The 22,157-nt window shown below is 44.2% G+C and overlaps 1 protein-coding gene across 5 annotated transcripts in view; it reads left to right on the top strand.

Annotated features, from left to right (window-relative positions):
- LOC132388633 (zinc finger protein 420-like) overlaps positions 1–22,157 on the top strand; it is a 148,934-nt gene continuing 126,777 nt past the window's right edge. For 2 of the 5 annotated variants that reach the window (XR_009510289.1, XM_059960999.1), the window contains exons 1-3: positions 1–175; positions 3,777–3,949; positions 5,152–5,324. The gene's annotated coding sequence lies outside the window, so the exon portion shown is untranslated. Of the gene's footprint in view, positions 176–3,776; positions 3,950–5,151; positions 5,325–21,654; positions 22,037–22,157 lie in introns of those variants that run through there. The other 3 variants (XR_009510291.1, XM_059961000.1, XR_009510290.1) reach the window with 3 other exon arrangements.

Below are 22,157 nucleotides of genomic sequence, written 5' to 3'. Positions count from 1 at the left end.
CCCGAGCCAGGCAGGGATGGTTTTTTCGTTCTTTGTGGAAGTGGATCAGCGGTGGGTCCGGGTCCGGGTCCGGGTCCGGGATCGGGATCGGGATCGGGATCGGGAGGGGGTCCTCGCCCCCTTGGACGGGGAGCCGGAGACGGATTATTCTCTGCGGGGCAACAATTTCCCTTCGGTGAGTATTGAAGCCGGTCCCGAGCGGGAAGGTCTGACGTTGAGTGGTGAGTTAACTTTCCCGAATTCAAACAAGATAAAGCCTGCAGATTCTGGAAATGCGAGCAACGCGCACAAAATGCTGGAGGAACTCAGCAGGCCGGGCAGCATCTAGGGGAAGAATACAGTCGACATAACCGGCCGAAACCCTTCGGCAGGACTGGAGAATAAAAGGTGGGGGTGGGGAAGGGAGAGAGAAACACAAGGTGATCGGTGAAACCTGATGGGGGAGGGGATGAACTTTCCCGAACTGGCGGCCTCGCCTCGCTTCCTTCACAGAATCTGCCGGGGTCGGTGCGGGTTGTGAGACCTTTACACCGAACCGTCTGAGATGAGCCGCCGCTCAGCCCCTGTTGTTCTGGTCCTGTTAGCAGGATGAAGTAAAACATGTTTCCATATTGTTACTGACAGAGAATTGTATAATTGCTGTTCTGTGTGTTATCTGAATGTACTTGCCTGTGATGCTGCTACAAGTCAGTGTTTCTCTGTATCTGTACCTTCCCGTACTTGTGCACTTGGTAATAAATTCAACAGGACCTGAGAAATCTCAGTGAGATTTGATTCGTGATGATCATCTTGGCAGCTCGGTCGGTCGAATGTATGAGACAGTACACTGTTAAATGCAAAACCCTGAACAGTGTTGATAATCAGAGGGATCTTAGACTCCAAGTTCATCGCTCCCTGAAAGAGACTGCACAGATTGATCGGGTGGTTAAGAAGGCAAATGGCGTGGTTGTCTTTATCAGTTGAAGCACTGAGTTCAAAAGTCGGGAAGTTGTGTTGCAGCTTTATAAAACTAGTTAGACCACATCTGGAGTCTTTCATTCTCCCATTCTCCCATTCTCGGAAGGATATCGGGGCTTTGGAGTGGGCGCAGAAAAGGTTTACCAGGATATTGCCTGGATTAGAGGGCCTGAGCTTTAACGGGAGGTTGGACAAAATTGTGTTGTTTTCTCTGGAGCCGTGCCAGCTGGTGTGAGACTGGATTGACGTTTATAAGATTACCAGAGGATTAGAAGCCATGTCTCAGAAAGGCAGCGTCCATTATCAAGGACCTCCAGCACCCAGGGCATGTCGTTTGCTCACTGTTACCAGCAGGTAAGGAGGTACAGATGTCTGAATGCTCACACTCAGTAATTCATGAACAGTTTCTTCCCCTCTGCCTCCGATTGCTAAATGGATATTGAACCCTTGAACACTACCTCACATTTAAAATATATAGTATTTCTGTTTGTTGCACAATGTTTAATTTATTCACAGAAAGATAGAAAACCTACAGCACAATACAAAACCTTCGGCCCACAAAGTTGTGCCAATATGTCCCTACCTTAGGAATTACTATGGTTACCCATAGCCCTCTATTTTTCTTAAGCTAGTATTTCTTTATTTTTCTCCAGTGTCTCCAGGTACCTATCCAAAAGACCATATTCTACCCACACCCACCACCATTGCCGGTAGCCAATTCCACACACTCACCACTCTCTGAGTAAAAAAACTTATCCGTAACATCTCCTCTGCAACTACTCCCCAGCACCTTAAACCTGTGCTGTCTTGTCAAAACCATTTAGACCTGGGAAAAGGTCTCTGACTGTCCAACGATCAATGCCTGTCATTATCTTGTACACCTCCATCAGGCCACTTCTCATCCTCCGTTGCTCCAAGTAGGAAAGGCCGAGTTCACTCAACCTTTTCTAATAAGGCATGCTCCCCAATCCAGGCAACATCTGTGTAAATCAAATTTGCACCCTTTCTATGGTTTCCACATGCTTCGTGTTGTGAGGCAACCAGAATTGAACACAGTGGGGTGTGACCAGCGTCAGATATAGCTGCAACATTACCTCTCGGCTCCTAAATTCAATGCCACGATTGATGAAGGTCAATGCATCATATGCCTTCTTAACCACAGAGTCAACCTGCGTAGCAGCTTTGAGTGTCCTATGGACTGGGACCCCAGGATCCCTCTGATCCTCCACACTGCCAAGAGTCTTACCATTAATGTTATATTCTACCATCATGTTTGACCTAACAAAATGAACCACTTCACTCTTATCCTGGTTGAACTCCATCTGCCACTTTTAGCCCATTTTTGCATCCTGTCAATGTCCCACTGATACCTCTAACATCCCTCCACACTATCCACAACTCCCCCAACCTTTGTGTCATCAGCAAAGTTGCTAACCCATCCCTCTACTTCCTCATCCAGGTCATTTATCAAAATCACAAAGAGTAAGGGTCCCAGATATACTGTAAATGATTTAGTTGTTCATTTTTATTATTTTATTTTGGGTGTTTTTCCCTTTTATAATATGTACTGCATTGAACTGCTGCTGCACGGTTTTCAAATTTCATGACACACACCGGTGATAATAAACCTGATTCTGATTCTGAGTGGACATACAATCTATTTTTCCTGGGGGTTGAAATGTCTAATATATTTAAGGTGAGAAAAGATGTAAGCAGCAAGTTTGTTTCTTTACACAGAATGGTGGGTAGCTGGAAAACTCTGCCTGGGGTGGGAGACCCGACTGGTCACTTGATCCAGTTTGCCCCTCCCATCTAACAGCTGATGGGCGGCACCTGTGCATCTGTTTCCGAGGCCCTGCCCTCTGGATGAGGCCCTGCCCTCCTGCCCTCACTTCGCGCATGTTCACTGTCTCCGGCCGGGCGGTGTTTTCTTTTCCGCTCAGTGCAGAAGTGCATCATCTGTGGGATCGAGGGAAGGGTCCTCACCTCCTGGGAGGGGAAGCCAGGGGTCAGGATCACTGTCTGTGGGCCAAAGATATTGCGTTCCCATCGGTGAGTATTGAGACCGATCCCAAGTGGGGAGATCCGATGTTGGCCGTGAGCACCGAACTGAGGACCAATTATCTGGGCTGGTCAAAAGTGTGTGGACTTCACTTAATCTGCATTGAATGATCCAAACCTGGAGCCCAGGCTGTCTATTTCCACAGAGTCGAAATGGGAGACCCACCGACAGGTCACGTGAGGCTGTTTACTGCAGATCTGCCCTGCCCTTCGCTTTGTGATGCGAGATGACGTGGTGTGCGCTCAGAGTTCCTGGATGGGTCAGGATGCTTCCTCTATGTTGTGTTGGGGAATCTGATGTTGGTCACTGAGTCCCGTTAACTTCCCCCAACTCGCCTCGTTTCCTAAGGCTGCTCACATTAGTCCTTGAGCTTTATGGCAGTTATGTCTTCTCCCGGACTGGGGTCGGTGAGAAAGGAGAATGTCCCAGGTTTTGGGGATCTTTGATTTCACTGCCTGCTTTACTGAGGGACTGGGAAGTCTAGGGGGGGTGAGTGGTTTCTGTGATTTGCACGTGGACAAGTGGTTAAGCTATCTGAAGGTCATGAGTTTGAGCCTCAGGCCAGGCAGTGTGTTGTATCCTTGAGTGTGTTGTTTTGTGATGTGTGAGGGACAATAAAAGATTGTTCACTGAGATTATTATATTTGGCTGCAACGTTTAAATTTCAATGAGTTTTGATCTTAGTAACATTAAGCAGAAATGTTTGGTTCTCCTTTTCATTGTTAATGCGCTCCATTATCTCTGTGATTAATGTTAGACCTGCGGTAAGAGGTTTATTGAAAGAAAAACCCCAACTGGAAGCAAACCATGGCTAAAGATGTGGGAATAGCAACAAGTGAACTGGCCCGAGGACTGAGAGCATCAACTGGAGAGAACAACACTGAATCAGCTGACTTGGAGTTCCCAGTGAGTCAGTGAGGAGGAAGTTTGGTGAGTTTCATTTATTCAAACACTGGTCCTTTAGACATCACATACCTGTACAAGGGAAGGTAGGAGATAGTTGGAGTGAAACTGAATGTGCCCAGAAGAACCATTTATGCCTCTGACAGGCACAGTTGCAACCACACCAGGTCTGGTAATGTGCTTCCAGCAGCCCAGCCCTTTAAAATCACTCACATTTTGTGGAAGTCAAATCTGGATAAAGTGGTGGAAATCGGGCAGAATCTGAAGTTGCTGGAGATCTGCACTAAAAACTGAAAATGTTTCAAGTCATCCTGACAAAATGTTATTAACCTGAATTGTAAAGATTGTTCCACTCCCCACAGCTGTTCCTTACATTCTGAGCAGTTTGGTAATTACAATTTCTTTTTATTACATTCACTCTGGATTAGTTTCTGTTTCCTGAAATGTACCTGTTTTAACATGGGAGTGGAAATGGCTCACTCTGTGATAGTAGAACAGTAAAGTAACCACAACTTTTCCCTGCAAATTACTCTGGTACCAATTAGTTTGTTATTCCTAGAAATGTGTTCAGTACAGTTGTTGCTAACAAGGTTTACAAGAATAATCTCAGGAATGTTTGGCATTATGTATGAGGAGCATTTGATTGTTCTGGACCCATGCTCAATGGAGTTCATCGGGACGGTGGGGGTGGTGGGGGATGTATGGTTAAGTAAACCTACCAAATGCTGAAAAGCCTGGATACAGTAGACACGGAGAGGATGTTTCCATTAGACTGTGATCTGACAGCACAGTCTCAGAATAAAGAATCTTCCCTTTAAAACAGAGAGGGAAAAAAAAATTGGCCAGAAGATGTCTGATCTGTGGAATTTGTTGCCACAGAGGTTGGTTGAAGCTGCCATTTGGGTATACATATGACAGAGATTAACATATTGATGATTGCTGAGCGGCTCAGGGTTACAGGAGGAAGGCAGGAATGTGGTGTTGGAATGAAAGTCAGCCATGGTTAAATGGTGGGGCAGACCAGTTGGACCAAATCACATAATTCTGTTCCTGACTGAATGATGGCTCCTCCTTATCCCATATTGGTTTGTGATGTGTGAGTGAAAATAAAAAAATGTTTACTGAAATCATTATATCAGCCTTCAACGTTTTGTTCTTAGTAACATTAAGCAGAAATATTTGGTTCTCCTTTTTATTGTTATTGTGCTTCATTATCACTCTGGTTAAAGTTAGACCTGCAGTGAGAGGTTTGTTGGAAGAAAAACCCCAAATGGAAGCAAACCACGACTGAAGATGGGAACAGCAATAAGTGAACCAGCCTGAGGACTGAGATTATAAACTGGAGAGAACAACTGCCTCAGGAGAATCGGAGATTCCATTGATTCAGTCAGGAGAAAGTTTGGTGAGTCTCATTTACTCAAACACTGGTCCTTTAGACATTACATACCTGTAAAAGGGAAGGTGGGTTATAGTTGGAGTGAGACTGAATGTGCCCAGAACAACCAGTTATGCCTCTGTCAGACCCAGTTGCAATCACTCCAGGTCTGGTAATGAGCTTCCGGTTTCCAGCCCTTTAAAACCACTCCCATTCTGTGGAAGTCGAAGCTGGAGAGAGTCACTCAGAGACCGTACGGTACAAACTCTTTATTCCACGTACCTGGGGCTTACTCAGTTAGTCGCTCAAACAGGAACAGTCAATGACTGTCCCCACCCAATCTACTAACTGACTAACAATTCCCCTGACACCACAGATATATCCATCCAGATACCCCCACACAAGACAGGCTATTTACTACATGACAGGCTGGAGCCCCTAAAGACAAACTACAAAGTAGTCATTATCAAAATAGTCCAGATACTCCCCACGCAAGACAGGCTGGAGCGAAAGATATTTACTACATGAGCCGTCCCTATAGACAAATTACAAAACAGTCATAAAGGCTTCCAGGCACAGAACAGACTGAAGCTGTCCTATCTCTTCTCATGAGTGCACATGGAGATAAGCATCTTGAAACTCCAGCTAGCTACCCTCAAAAAGAAACATGGCTCAGCACATTGGTTGATCATCAGCAGTTTCTTTCAGAAAAACAGGCTGCTATTGTTTAACAAAGTGTTAACCATTTTACAGACTTTATCATTCCCTCCATTTGATCATTACAATATCAACAAAGCAGTAACTTTTTATAGAGAAAGCAACTGATGACAGCATTGACTTATCAGTGGGTAAAGACAGTGTACAACAGGTATTACAACAAAGATATGTACTACTATTAGGCTATAATGCAGTATCATACCCCACATATTACCAAACAGGTCTTCGCAGATCACCATTTCGATCCTTCAGTGAACCCATGTAAATCATGCCCTACTTTCTTGATGCTGTCAATCTCCTTTGTGGTGTGCTCGGAGAGGGATGTAATGGTAGTAGATTCATCAGGGATATAGGTTCAACATTCTGTGTCAATAATAGCACAGGTTCCCCCTTTCTCAGCTGGGATAAAATCTAAAGCTGTACAATCCTGTAGGACTGTTTGCCAGATTGCAATCATTTTAGTGGATATTTCTGTTACTTGGGCCTGTGTTACTGTCAGGGCCCCTGCAGTACTGTGGCCAGCTCCTCAAGTGCTGTATCCAAATTGATTATCTCTCATGAATTCCTGATTTTTTCCATAGGAGAGAAAAGTAATCATCCAAAATCAATCAGTCTCGGTTGTTCCTCTCTGCTGCTAGGCACCGGCAAGTATGGCCAGGATGCATGTTTCCCAGTATAGGAAGTTCAGTTTGGTGGGGGCCTGCGATACCATCCCTCAAAACACTGACAGCGACAGTCATCTCTGACTGGACCACAGGTCCTCACTCTCTTCCCCATATGTTATTTGAGAAAGCCCAGGCTGAGAGTTCCTCACTCTGGTTGAGCGGGATTAATGACATTGGAACCATAGTTTTACCATGCTGTGGAATTTCAGCACAAACCTAGCAGGCCCCTAGCTCTACCTGTTTGGCATTGGTATGACAGAAAGACAGAAATGTTTTAACATGGGGGCCCCCGGATGCTGGGGTGAGCCCTCTCAAATACATCAACATGAACACCACTAACAACCAATACATTTTCCATTAGTCCGAGAGAGACCTTCTGCTCAGTTCCTTCAGTAACATGTTTGGCGCCTAATGATGTATCCACCGAGATTGCCCCTTCAGTTTCTCAGCCGTGGGAGTGGTTGGTAACACCTGATATGGTCCTCTCCACCGAGGTCCAAGATTCCCTTAATCCCAGTTCTTCATCAGGAAAAAAAATCCCAGGTTCCATGGTGGGATAGTCATTCCTCTCTGCGTAGTTGTACTCTTCATTGTAAGCCTGTCATACCTGTGAATGTAATGCTTAGAAAATTTTGGTTTTTTGGCATATATATTTCCCCGTGCCTTCCCCTCAGGTATGAATATCCAATTTTGCTGGTAGACTTCTGGGAACAATGGTACACAAGGTCTTAGTCCCCAGGGTGTCCTCATGGGCTGTCCATAAATGATTTCAGCTGGTGACAACCCTGTTTTCCCTTGTGGGGTAACCCTCATGTCGAACTGGGTATCGGTAGGACTATCAACCAAGTGAGTCCAGTCTCCACTGTTAGTCTGGCCAGATTACTCTTCCGAGTGCCATTGGCTCTTTCCACTATGCCAGCGGCCCATGGGTGGTGTACACAGTGGAATTGTTGCTTGATAGCTAGATCGTTATGACCCCCTTTGTTTACTTTCATCACGAAGTGTGGGCCATTGTCAAAGCTCAGCATCTCTGGCACACTGAACCTGGGAATTTTTTCCCGTAATAATACCTTCACAACAGACATTGCATTATTAAATTTGTTGGTTGTTAGTGGTGTTCATGTTTATGTCTTTGAGAGGGCTCACCCCAGCATTTGGGGGCCCCCATGTTAATTCTCCAATTTCCGGTAATTCCCTCCCCCTTCCCCTATCCCAGGTCCCTCTCTGCCTCTCTCCCCTTTCAACTTTCTGCTCCTTTATCTCTACAGTTCTTTCATGCTTATCCCCTCCCACTCCCCCCTTTATCTCTCCTCTGATTGGTTCTCCACCTCCCTCTAGCCCTTCCCCTATCTGTATTACTGGGCTTCGGCCCTCTCTTCCCCCCCATTCCTGACGAAGGGTCTCGGCGCGAAACGTTGGCTACTCTTTTTCCCACGGATGCTGCCAGACCTGCTGAGCTCTTCCAGCGTTGTGTACGTATTCTTCGCAGTATTAAAGGTAGTTGGAATAGCTTCAATCCATCCACTAAGCATATCTATAATAACTGAAGCAGTATCCAAAACAATGTACTCTAGCCAATTCAAGAAAATCAACTTGTAAACACGAGAAAGGTCCACCTGTCAAGGGAGTCGTACCTGGTGTGCAGGGTACAGGTTTCCAAACATTCCCTCCTTTCAGAGGGCTGTACAATTATGTATATAATCGACCAATATTAGTAAAAACTGTGTAGGAAAACAAACCTGTCCCGCTGGGGTGATCCAAAAACCTAGGTCGGGGTCTTTCTGGCACCCCATCTGGGACCACAGTTTGTGCTCCTCCTCAGAGACGTCCCCCTGAAAAGTACGTACCTCCCACATGTCCGGCAAACGCGTTCTGCTTGAGTCATGGAGGGTTGCTTGATGGGAACCCGAGGAGACTACAACTACCGAGGATTGTGCCGCACTTTTCGCTGTCTCATCTGCTAAAGCATTGTATTTAGTGACTCAGTCGGACATGTGCGTGTGGGCCGCTCATTTAATAACAGCCAAAACTTGAGGTAGCTGCAGAGCGGTGAGTAAGTTGTTTACAAAGGTGGCATTACTAATGGGGGTGGCCAGAGGAAGTCAGGAATCCCCATGTTCCCAGAGAGCCCTGTAGTCATGTACAATTCCAAATGCATAACGGGAGTCTGTGTAAATGTTCCCACTTTAGTCTGTTGCTGGGATACAGGCACGAGTCAGAGCAAACAGCTCAGCCTTCTGGGCGGAGACAGCTGCTTCAAAAGAGGCCTGTTCAATTACTTCACTGCCCGTCACTATCGCATCGTTTTCCTGCTGGATCCACAAAAGAGCTTCCATCCTCATAAAACATTGCCTCCGGCTTGAGGGGATATTGCTAAATGGATGGGAGAGTCGGTCTTTCCTTCACGGTGATCCACATGGGGGCAGTTGGTATGGCCAACTTAATGGCCTGAAATTGCCCAGAGATGGGGTACAACGACTCAGGATCGGTGAATATTAAAATAATGTATTACCATAATTCCTGTCTTCACCTTAGAGTCCTTCCAGTGTTGGAGTTGGCCCGCGGCCAAGTCTTGCCAGGCTCCCTCGCTGCTGGAGGCTTGTTTCGTCAGGGTGTAGGCAAGGAACCCTAGTCTCTTTTGATTGTACCCAGGACAAACCCTAATGGTTGTATAGGGAACCACCAGCCCTGTCTGTCACCAAAGGAAATCCGAAATTTTGGCCAGTAATGCATTGTACTCTCTTTCTGTAACTTTTCCAATCAACGTGACTGGGAAGTTCTGTCCCTCGAGAAGTGCAAAATATGGGCTTTCCTACGTTGAGCACCCTTCAGGTTCATTGAACCATAGAAAATTACAGCACAGAAACAGGCCTTTTGGCCCTTCTTGGCTTTGCCAAACCATTTTTCTGCCTAGCCCCATTGACTTGCACCCGGCCCATATCCCTCCATACACCTCTCATCGCATGAGATTTGGCCACTGGGAACGCAGTGGAGCCCAGATTAATTGCCCAACACTGGAGAGATCAGAAACTGGAGAAGCTGTTAGTTGTTCGCTAGTCCCGAAGTGATACCTTTGCCCGTGCATAGAATCTCAATTTCCAGCGGACAGAGCAAGTCTCTCCCTGCAAGATTACACCCCCGTCTGGTGGTGACTGTAAATGAAATCTCACACTGGTTCCCCTGGAATTCCACCTGCAGTGGATGGGTACGTGAATATGTACGTTCTGTGCCTTCGAACCCAGACAGAGTGATTGTAGCGTCTGATAGCTGGAATCCCTTTTGATAGTATTTCCTGATCGAGGGTGTTGTGGTTGCCTCCGTATCAACCATAAATGGAACTGGAATTCCAGCAACTTGCAATATTACATTGGGCTCTTCCTGAGGGTTGATACTCACAGTAGGAAGCATCCTTGTTTGTCAATTTCTAAACGGGTTGTTGTCCCCACCTGTCCCTTGGTAGGTTTTTGATCCCATTTTTGATCCCAAGATTTAGCCCACTCATGTCCTTCTTCCCACTGAACGTATTCACCTTTTAATATTAGTTCCCTTCGAGGTTCGAAAGTCAGGTCCCAGTAATATGTCAAAGCTCATCACATTCGATTTCGGTGATTGTCAGGCCAATCCATATTATTTGTTTTAATCTTGTTGGCTAACTTAGTTGGTAACCATTGGAACAGTAGGGCATAAACTAGGGGGACGGATTCCCATCATTAAAGGTTTGGTCTCCTGTGAAAGTGCCATAGTAGGCCACAAATCACTCGCAATATTCTGTTCTCAATTCCCCAGGCTTAGGTTTGCATTCAAGTACTTTAGTGATGTTTACCGGTTGCTGGAGAGCCCTTTCCAAGGCTTGAATGATCTGCTCTGTCTGTTCATTCTGATTATGGTTTCCTGCCTGTAACTCCTGATAGGTTTGGTATCTCAATTCTTCCTTCCATTTCTGCCCTTCATCAGCTGAGAGAATCATGCAGCAGAGACTGAATAAATCTTATGGGGTTGCATTAAACTTTTGTATAGTACTGCGGAAACTGAGCAAACTGTGCTGTTTTTTTTCTTTTCTCTCTGGGGACTGATTCATGATCATTATCATTTCTTGAAGCTTCCAGGGAGCATACACAGGAATCACTGAGGGCTGTCCCTCCTCCTGCTCAGGAATTGGGCATCATTCGGGTGGGCTGTTGTCATTGTGGAGCAATTAACTCTGGGGTTTTATTGGATTCTTCCCTCCCTGTCTCAGAATAATCCTCAGTATTCCCATTCTGGGAATTCTGCAAAAAATCACTCTGTCCTTTTAACAGCTGTGCAGACCAACCATACATCTCAGCAGGGATTTTCTACATGGTGTTAAATCTGTGATACTTTAAGTTAATAATACATAAAAGAATTCCCAGCTGTGCATCAAGAAAGACTATTTGTGTGAGACTGTTTCAGTTACTGTGTGGCCAGGCCCCCGTGCTGCTCAGCAGGAACAGGGAATAATACCAATGGAGAGAGTTAAACTGAGCCAGGTCACAGATTGGAGATGGCAGAAATGCCCCATTCCTATACAGACAGGAAGACCATTAGGGAATTGATGGTCATTCCCGATCCCAGCACTCTGCCCAGTCAGAAGTTGATTTCTCTCTCCAACTTGTGTTTAGCCTCACTGTAGAAACATAGAAAATAGGTAGAGGGATAGGCCATTTGGCCCTTCGAGCCTGCACCACCATTCAGTATGGTCATGGCTGATCCTCCAACTCGGAACCCTCTGCCTGCTTTCTCTCCATACCCACTGATCCCTTTTAGCCACAAGGACCATATCTAACTCCCTCTTAAATATAGCCAATGAACTGGCCTCAACTGTTTCCTGTGGCAGAGAATTCCACAGATTCACCACTCTCTGTGTGAGGAAGTTTTTCCTCATCTTGGTCCTAAAAGGCTTTCCCTTTATCCTTAAACTGTGACCCCTCGTTCTGGACTCCCCCAACATCGGAAACAATCTTCCTGCATCTAGCCTGTCCAATGCCTTTAAAATTTTATGTTTCAATAAGATCCCTCCTCAATCTCCTAAATTCTGGTGAGTATAAGTCTAGTGCCTAGAGAGTCATCAGCGAGTTCACACTGGAGAGAAGCCGTTCACCTGCTCAGTCTGTGGGAAGGGATTCACTCAGTCATCCACGCTGCAGAGACATCAGCGAGTTCACACTGGGAGAAGCCATTCACCTGCTCAGACTGTGGTATAGGATTCACTTAGTCATCCCAACTACTGGCACATCAGTCAGTTCACAATGGTGAGTGGCTGTTGTTATGAATCTCTAGGTTTCTTTTGCTGCGGACTGTCATTTTAAGAGAGAGAGAGATTAAGAAGGCAATTCAGTCTGACTTGCAGCTTGTTTAGTTTTACCCGAGGACACAGAAACTCAGAGTCAGACAGAGACGAAGGAGGAAAAATGGAAGAATCAAAACCAGAACCAAGGGTCACTGTTTAGAAGTTTCCTATGCCCACAAGGGTGGGTTAATTATCGATCCATCGTACATCAAATGTGTGGTTGTCACCTCATTTGATCCATAGGAGTGTATCTGATTTGTTGTATCTTGTGAAGACCACTTATGTGTTAACCCTTGCCTGGCTGTGGTGTGGTAATTCACTAGAAGATGATACTTCTTGTGACAAGTCGTTTTCGGTGATAATTTGTATGTCGACTTTGAATGACACATAAAATCTACAGTGACTGTTCTCTCGTTTTACCACCATGGAACCTGTGGAATTCAACATAATTGTCTTCTGTCAACATTTACTCTGGATTACAAGTATCCCTCTCTCATCACCTATTCCGTGGATGAACTGAACTTTCCTACTTTACCATTTCAAGACTCTAAGCCTTATTTCCCCCAAGCTCAATAGTTTGGGAGTTATATTTATACACATAACACTTAACTTTTGTTTATCTTGTTTAAGTTACAATATTATAAGTAGTCACTAGTAAAGATAGTGGTTCTAACATCAAAACCAGACTCCAGGTGCAGTCAATTGCTACTGGTTTGTTTCTAAAGCATTAAGGTTCATAAAAAAAATTGGGGCCAGCATCTCAGATATGAACAAATTTGGGGGTGTATTGATTGATTAATTATCGATTTGATTGGGGTAATCCCTTTTGATTGTAATCCTGCCTGTAATGCAACACTGATCATCATAGGAAGTCATTCCTGCCTCAGAGTGACAGACACCCTGAGCCAATAGGCTGTTCCTGGACTTTTTCCAATTGGCATATTTTAACTATTTCTAATTATTTATTGTTTTATATTGCTATATTTCTACACTACTCCTGGTGGTGCGACTGTAACAAAACCCAATTTCCCTCGGGATCAATAAAGTATGTCTGTCTGTCTTGTGTGTGGAAATCAGCAGCAGTGGATATTGCTATATTTTTGGAAGCGCCAACCCCTGAGGCATTAGGAAAAACCAATCAGAATGAATTGATGACTATTGCTAATAGGCTGAGCCTTAAGGAGTTAAGAATCTGTGAATGACAAGGGGAAGCATAAATCTGGGAGAGCAGGTAAAGGTTAAAAAAAATAGGGGCTTTATTCCCCAAAATGTTTACAAACTCAACAGAACTGTTCTAGAGTCCAAACTTGAATCAGCTAAACCGAACAGAACTGGGTGACAACAACATAGTGAAATACTCCTCAAACCAAGAGACACCACTCTGCTCCTGACTTTGGGTTTACATTTGATGCTGGCCAGTCCATAGTACATTGCAGGGAAGATAAAACATTCTACTCCTTAAACATATGGCATAAATGAAGTAGCTCCAGATAACATCCCGCTGGCTATAGTAGAATGGCACAATTCAATTATCCAGCCCCATCTACTTAGGCTGGTGTAACGCAACTGCTCATTCGTTTCCCAGATTATCAGGAGGATGGTCGGCTCCAGGACACTTTAATATGCCCAGCTGATGGTGCAGCTGGGAATTGCAGCCACCATAGGAGGGCTATGAGAAAGCCAGAAATTCAGAGGAAAATAGTTGAGCACTATATATCTATGAAGGTGTTTGATCAGGAGGTGTTACAGAGGTTTCCTGTGAGTAAAGAGGAGATCCTGTTATGTCTGGAACAATTGAGGATTGATGTACTTAGATTAGAGGCTGAAGTAAAGGAGAGGCAGAGGGGGGTTTGATACTAGAGAGGCAGACAAACAAAGGGAAGAGGCAGGAAAAAAGACTCTTGAAACTGAGGAAGCAGACAAACAGAGGGAAAGAAGACAGGCAGTTTGCGATAGAGAAGTTAAGGCTTGAGAAAGAAGGTGCTTGCTCAAAGGAGTTGGTTGTACCGTTCATTTCCAGCCAGGAAGTTAAATTGGTCCCTCCATTTGATCAGATTGATGTTTGTAAATATTTACAGCCTTTTGAAAAAGTGGCTCTAAGTCAAAAGCGGCCGAAAGGAAGCTGGACTCTTGTTACAAAGTATAATTAAGGGTCAGGCTCAACAAGCACATTCAATTGAAAATGCAGCTAATTATGACATTGTGGAGCAGGCTGTGCTCAAAGCTCATGAGTTGGTTCCAGAATCAGATAGACAAAGGTTTAGAAATTTGAGGAAATCTGTGAACCATAATTATATGGAATTAGCTTATGAGAAGTTTGTGTATTTTGACTGCTAGTTCACATATAAAAATATAAATGATGATATTTAACAGCTTGAGAGTTGGTTTTAATTGAAGAATTCAGAATGTGTGTCCCCGTTGACATAAAGACGTATTTAGATGAAAAAGATGCTTCCACTTTGCAGGAGTCTGCTTGATTAGCAGCTGAGTTTGCTTTAACTGACAAGGTTAAGTTTATCCCAAATAAGAGTTTCCAGAAGAGTAGCAAGGATAACCAGGGTAAAGCAGAAATTAAAGCTGGGACTACCGACAAGAGAAAGGAGGAAGGGAAGCAGTTGAAGTAGAAATACTCTGATCTCACTTGTTGCTATTGTAAGAAAGCTGGTCATATGATGGCTAATTGTTCCGTCCTGAAGAAGAACAAGGAAAAGGAGGCAGTCCCAAATGCCTCTGATCAGTATGTTGAAGCACCAGTAAACGCACTGGGTCCTGAACATTCTGTTGTGGCTCCAATAAGGTCTGAGAGGTCTGACCGAGTTAAGGTGGTGATCAATCATTTTATGTCAGATGGGATTGCATTATTGAAGGTTTCGGGACCTGTTGAGATCGGATTATGCACCAGTTTACCGGTGGAAGATGTTACTTTGCTGTTAGGGAATGACCTGGCAGATGGTAAAGTTGTTCCTGCAGTGCTGTTGACAACTAAGCCAACCACTGACGACCCACAGATGGATTTTAACATTTATCCTTCCTGCGCAATAACTCGAAGTATGGCTAAAAAGTCTGCCGACGCAGACGGTTCTGTGCAGCATGATTCTGATACCAATGATAGCCAAAGTCGGGATTCAGGTTATGAAGACTTGTCAGGGACTTTTCTACCTTCATTGTTTCAACATGATTCAGGTAGTAAGTCTGATGAGAAAGATTTATCTCTGTCTAGGAAGGAATTTATAGCAGAATAGAACCGAAACCCTGAGATTGAAGCTTTAAACGAAACAGCTCTCTCTGATGATGAGATTAAGGAAGTGCCAGTAGGGTATTATATCAGGGATGGAGTGTCAATGAGGAAGTGGAGGCTATTTGCTATACCAGCGTGTCAGGAATGGGTAATTGTTCACCAAGTTGGTGTTCCTAAAGTTTATAGGACTGAAACTTTAACGTTGGCCCATGGTATGCCCTTAGGTTGAGATCCTAGAGTGAATAAAACTGTAAACAGGATTATGAAAGCATTTTACTGGCCTAATTTGAGGAAAGATGTAGTGACCTTTTGCAGAACCTGTCACACTTGTCAAGTTATGAGTAAACCCTATCAGGTCGCCCCAATGGACCCACAGCGGCCTATACCTGCATTTGGTGAACCCTTTTCCAAAGTGATAGTGGATTGTGTTGGGCCATTGCCAAAGAGTAAAGCTGGCCATCAGTATCTGCTAACTATTATGTGTACTACATCCAGATTCCCAGAGGCAATTTTTCTCAGAAATATTTTCCTAGATAAAATTGTGGTGAAGGCAATTACCAAGTTTTTTTTTATATTTATTTGGTTTGCCTAAAGAAATCCAGTCTGATCAAGGAAATGATTGTATATCTGGATTATTCCAGCAGGTAGCTTATGAACTGGGTGCTAAACAAATTACATCGTCTGTGTACCATCCGGAATCACAAGGGGTTTTAGAAAAATTCCATTCTACCCTCAAAACAATTATTAAGACATACTGTGTTGAAAATGGAAAAGACTGGGATGCAGGAATATATTTGCTTTTGTTCGCAGTCAGAGAGTCGGTACAAGAATCACTGGGCTTTAGTCCATTTGAACTTGTATTTGATCACAGAGTGAAGGGACCTTTTACCTTGTTAAAGGAACAGTGCATTGATAGGGATGTACATTTTAACTTGTTTGACTTTGTCATGAAGTTCAAAAATAAACTACAGCAAGCCTGTAGTCTAGCAAGACAAACGTAAAGATTTCTCAAAACAAAATGAATTGTTGGTCTGATAAGCAGGCTTGCCAGGTGGGAGATAAGGTGCTTGCCTATTTCCAATGTTGACGAATCCACCTCAGGCGAAACTCAATAGACCGCATGAAATAGTCTCTCAAATTAATTATCTGAATTATGTTATTAAAACACATGATCGACGTAAACGAACACAGGTGGTACCCATGAATATGATAAAGCCTTATTTTGACAAGCAGGCACAATCTTTGAGTGTTGTTGTTAAAACATATGAATCTGGCAGCCCTGAGAATGAAGCAATTGACTCGTCTGAGAATTTTCACAAGCCAAACGTGGTCCCAGTTAGGCTAGTGAACGCAGTTGTTCCAGATAACATTGTTAACAAGTTTGGCACATCTGCAGCCAAAGCAACAACAACAGCTGAAAGAATTATTTCTGAAGTTTAAAGATATATTTCCGGATGTTCCCAAGCAAACCACGGTCGTAGTACATGATGTAGATATTGGTCAAGCCAAACCTAATACACAACACCCATATCGCATGAATGTAGAAAAGTGTAAAGTGGCTGAGCAAGGAATTGAATATATGCTAGAAAATGATATTATTAGTCCTTCAGCATAAGATTGGAGCTCACCCTGTGTTATTGCGCCAAAACCTGATGGTAGTGTTAGAGTTTGCACTGATTATAGGAAGGTAAATGCAGTAACAAAAACAGATGCCTATCCTATCCCTAGGAATAATGGTTGTATCGATAATATTGGAACAGCTAATTTCTTACAATGATAGATCTGATGAAAGGGTTTTGGTGTGTTCCATTGATGGACAGAGGTAGAGAAATTTCTGCATGTGTGACACCATCTGGGTTGTATGAATACAGTATTTTGCCTTTTGGAAGGAAAAATGCTCCAGGAACATCCCAAAGAATGATTGATTTTGTAATTCCAGGGTTAGAACACACAGATGTCTATATTGATAACTCGGGCACACGGAGTGACACTTGGGAAGAGCATATCTCTGCAGTAGAAAAGCTATTTGACAGGCTTTCCTAGGACAACCTTACAGTTAACTTGGCTAAGAGTGAATTTGGCCATGCCAGTGTGACTGTCTTGGCTATGTTGTAGGTCAAAGCAAGATGGCTCCTGCTCGGGCAAAAGTCCAGGCAATTTCTCAAGTTCCTATTCTGACTGCTAAGAAGGCTCTTAGGTTTCTGGGAATGGATGGATATTACCGTAAGTTCTGTCAGAACTTTGCTGCTATCGCTCTTCCTCTGAATAATCTCCTGAAGAAGGGTGAACAGTTGGTTTGGACCGAGCCGTGTCAGGAGGCATATGATCTATTGAAAGTTGTTATTTGAGATTAGGCTAATCAATGTAGTGTTGACATCAAATTTAATTAGCAGATTGGAGCTGTGGGTGGCAACACAAGTCATGGATGCACAGAGAGTAAAGGAGAGGGCCAAAGAGACAACCCTGTGGGTTATGTGTACTGAGGGTCAGAGAGACAGAGGAGATGGAGCCCACTCTTTCCACCTGCCGGCGATCTGACAGGAAGTCCAGTTTCCAGCTACACAAGGCAGGGTGAAGGCCGAGGTCTCTGAGCTTCTTCTCTATACTTCACGCCTTCGTATGGCTACTGCTCTGCCCATGACTGCAAGGAACTGCAGAGAACTTTGGAGAGCAGAGGACATCAGAGAAACAAGCCCCCACTCCTTGGACTCTTCCTACACTTCCCCTGCCTGGAAAATCAGGCCATGTACTCAAAGAACCTCATAATCTGGACATTCTAGCTGCAATCCCTCTCCCACTGGCGGAGAGATACAAAAGCCTTGAAGCGCGTAACACCATGTTGAAGGATGGCTTCCTGACTGCAGTTATAAGCCAAATGAATGATAAAATTGACTCAACCTCACAATGTAAGTCGACGTGACGCTGCACCATATGTCTATCTGCACTGCACTTTCTCTGCAGCCATAATGCTTTGTTACAGTTAATGTTCTGTCATCTATCAGCTCAATGTACTGTTGTAATGTATCGATCTGTGTGGATGGTACATCACTGTAGTTCAGTACGTGATGATAATAAACAAATTCCCCATTTTAATTGGATCAGGTGACCGGTGGTGGGTCTCCCATGTCAATATCGGAATCAAGTTTAATAGCACCGGCATATGTCATGAAATTCGTTCAGCAGTAGAACCTAACTTTTAACCACATATTTTAACAATTGTGATTTAATACAAGAATAGAAATATCACATAGTTAAATTATATAAATCATACAAAATGAAAAAAAGATGTAATAAACTATTTTGATTGTGCCGACTGTTTGACTGACTGGGTTGTTGCTTTGGAAGTAGTGGAGTGAAGCTTAACTGAACTTTACACAATGATGAGAAGCTCAGATAATTATAAAAAGCTAAATTCTCACATAAATGGGTCAGACACCCAGAAACATCGGCAGCACTTCAGCAGGTGAAAACAGTGGAATGAAACATGCTGAAAATATTGCCGAAAAAAAACCCATATTGTCCACCACAACGAGAGGACGTGACAGATCCGGATCTCACTGCCTTGTATGAACGGGGAAAGATGAAGCTACACGTATAGGTAGAGCAGTGACCCGCAGATGCTGCAGATCTGCAGAGAAACGTGAACAGGAAACGGGATCACATGGCCGCTTTGGTCTCTCACCCCCAGACAGATGTCCGTTTACCCACTACTCTGTGGAAGGACGCAAACGCCGCTCACATCTCCACTCACCTTAAATGTATTAGACATTTCAACCCCCAGGAAAAATATATCGTCTGTCCACACGATCTATTCCTCTCGTAATCTTATAAACGCCCATCCAGTCTCACCCCAGCCTGCGCCGCTCTGGAGAAAACAACACAAGTTTGTCCAGCCTCTCGTTATAGCTCATGCCCTCTAATCCAGGCAGTGTCCTGGTAAACCTCTTCTGCGCCCTCTCCAAAGCCCCGACATCCGAGAATGGGGGCGACCAGAACTGTATGAAACACTCCAGATGTGAGCTAACTAGTTTTATAAAACTGTGTTACGAACTGCAACGTTTTAGAAACGAACCAGCAGCAATAGAGTTCACGCTGGAGTCTGGTTTTGATGTTAAAACCATTATCTTTAGTAGTACTGACTTATATAATACAGTAACTTAACGAAATAAAGGAAAGTTTACAGTGTTATGTGTATATATGTGTAAATATGACTCACAGATTATCGAGCCTGAGGGAACAAAGCTCAGAGTCTTGAGATGGTAAAGTAGGAAAGTTCAGTAATTCACGGAATAAATGATGGGATAGAGATATTTATAATCCAGGGTGAAATATAGAGAAAAGGTTACTTCAAAATAACCGCCGTCGAAATTCTTATCCTTTGAATCCGTCCACATACGAGTTATCTGCAAAAGTGACCTGTCACAGGAATACCGTCTTCCAGGGGTTACCACACAACATACCCAGGCAAGGGTTAACACAAGATATTCCAAAATCTACTCCTATGGATTATACGAAGTGACAGTCACACACATTCGTTGTGTTTCCGTGTACCGATGATCAACCCACTCTTGCGGGCATAGGAGAGGTCCAAACCTCAGCTGCAACTAACTGAAGCGATCAGCTTTTCCAGTCTCTCTCTCTCTTTAGACTGGCCGACTGCCTGTCTGCAGATCGCTCTCTCTCTCTCTTATGTTCAGTCCACAGTCAGCGCTGTCAGCCTGTGACTGACGTCATAGCCCCGCCTCCTCACGCCGGCGCTCTTAAAGAAACAGTCACAGTACGACCGCAGGCTCGGAACAGCTGCAACACAACTTCCCGACTTTTGAACTCAGTGCTTCAACTAATAAAGACAACCATGTCATTTCCCTTCTTAACCACCCGATCAATCTGTGCAGTCTCTTTCAGGGAGCGATGAACTTGGTGTATAAGATCCCGCTGATCATCGACACTGTTCAGGGTTTTGCATTTAACAGTGTACTGTCTCATACATTCGACCTACCGAGCTGCCAAGATGATCATCACTAATCAAATCTCACTGAGATTTCTCAGGTCCTGTTGAATTTATTGCCAAGTGCACAAGTACGGGAAGGTACAGGTACAAAGAAACACTGACTTGTGGCAGCATCACAGACAAGTACATTCAGATAACACACGGAACACAAATTATACGATTCTCTGTCAGTAACAATCTATAAATATGCTTTATGACATTAACAACATATAAAACACATTGGGCCATGATCAATATTAAAATGATTTGTGTCAATAACAGTCTTGGAAATGTTGAATTCGGTCCCTGTCTCCATTCCTCCTGTAATCCACAACCAGCTCCTTTGTTTTTGTCACAATGAGGGAGAGGTTGTTTTCTTGACACCACTGTGTCGGGGTGATGACTTCTTCTCTGTCGGCTGCCTCGTTATTGTTTGGGATTCGGCCGATCAAAGTAGTGCCGTCAGCAAATCTAATTAGCAGATTGGAACCCCCCACTGCAGCCCCACAGTGCACTATGTACTGATTGCAAAGCTACGAAATTGCATGTGAATAGCCTCCCCTCCCCCAACTCCACTCTTTCTGCCTCACCAGCAGACTGGGACATCTCACATCTCGCTGCCTCCGCCAGGACATTAAACTGTGAACAACTGTGGTCAGGGACTGCTCTCTGGGGTACTCCAAACACTACCTCCTTCCAGTCTGTAAACGACCCACTCATCCAGACACACACTACCGGCAGTTTATCGATCTCCAACGAAAAAGCCTTATCACCTACTCCCGATGTTCAATACCATTGCTGACTCTGATTTTACCACTTCAAATGCCAGGAGGGACCATCTGGTCCCTTCCCATGATTCTGTTCCATATCAGTATATGAAAATACATCCCTGCCTTTCTCCTCTCGCGTTCCCTGAGATGACAGGTTGCAACTAGTCACCACTCCAAGGGATAGGAGATTGCCATTGAATTTCATAGAATCAGAGAAATCTACAGCACATTGCAGACAGTTTGGCCTTTATCTTAGTCCCAACTGCTTAGAATTACCCTACCACATAGCCACCTATTTTCCTAAGATCCATGTACCTATCTGAGTCTCTTAAAAGATCCTATTTTATCCGACTCTACCATATCGCTGGCACTGCATTCCATAAACACACACCACTGTTGTTTAAAAATCTTAGCTCTGACATCTCCTCTGTACTTACTTCCAAGCAGTTTAAACCTATTCCCCCTCGTGTTAGCCGTTTCTGCCCTGGGGAAAGCCTCTGGCTATCCACACGATCAATGCCTCTCATCATCTTATACACCTGCATGAATTTCCTGCATGATTTTCTCCGGGCTGAACAAGAGGATGAGCTCACTGTGGTTGAGACGTTGTTCAGGGCCCCGGACGAAGTTGGTTAAACTCCTTCTTCCCCGCTCTTTTCAATGTTTTAGGTCATTCTCACTAATTTCAAAGGTCTTCGCTTCGAACTGCTGGGTTGTTACAATGAACATCTGAAGTCTGACAGCAGACTAGCGAGTGAATGGAGCAGAGTCAGAAACCAAGTTGCCAGTCAGAGATTTGGGGCTCCAGAAAGAGATGGGGCCTGGTTTACAAGGAGGAGGAAGAAGAGAAACCGAACCTGCAGGATGTGGCTACAAATGAAAGATCAGACACATTTGGAATCTGCTTGATTGGAAAAAAAGGTGGTTAATTTCTGCAAAATACTGGAGGAAATCAACAGATCAGGCAGCAAATGTGGAGAGGAATAAATAGACAACGTTTACGCCGAGCCCCTTCAGCATGCCTAGACTGTGTACTCCTCTGCTTAGTTGCTACCTGAACTGCACAGTTCCGCCAGCATTGTGTGTGTGTCTGTGTGTGTGTGTGTGTGAGTGTGTGTGTGTGCGTGTGTGTCTGTTTGTGTGTGTGTGTGTGTGTGTGTGCGTGTGTCTGT

The sequence above is a fragment of the Hypanus sabinus genome, unplaced genomic scaffold, assembly GCF_030144855.1.
Source record: "Hypanus sabinus isolate sHypSab1 unplaced genomic scaffold, sHypSab1.hap1 scaffold_368, whole genome shotgun sequence".
NCBI classification, from domain to species: domain Eukaryota; kingdom Metazoa; phylum Chordata; class Chondrichthyes; order Myliobatiformes; family Dasyatidae; genus Hypanus; species Hypanus sabinus.
The sequence above is the reverse complement of the archived record's forward strand: the minus strand, read 5'-3'. Positions and strand labels throughout refer to the sequence as shown.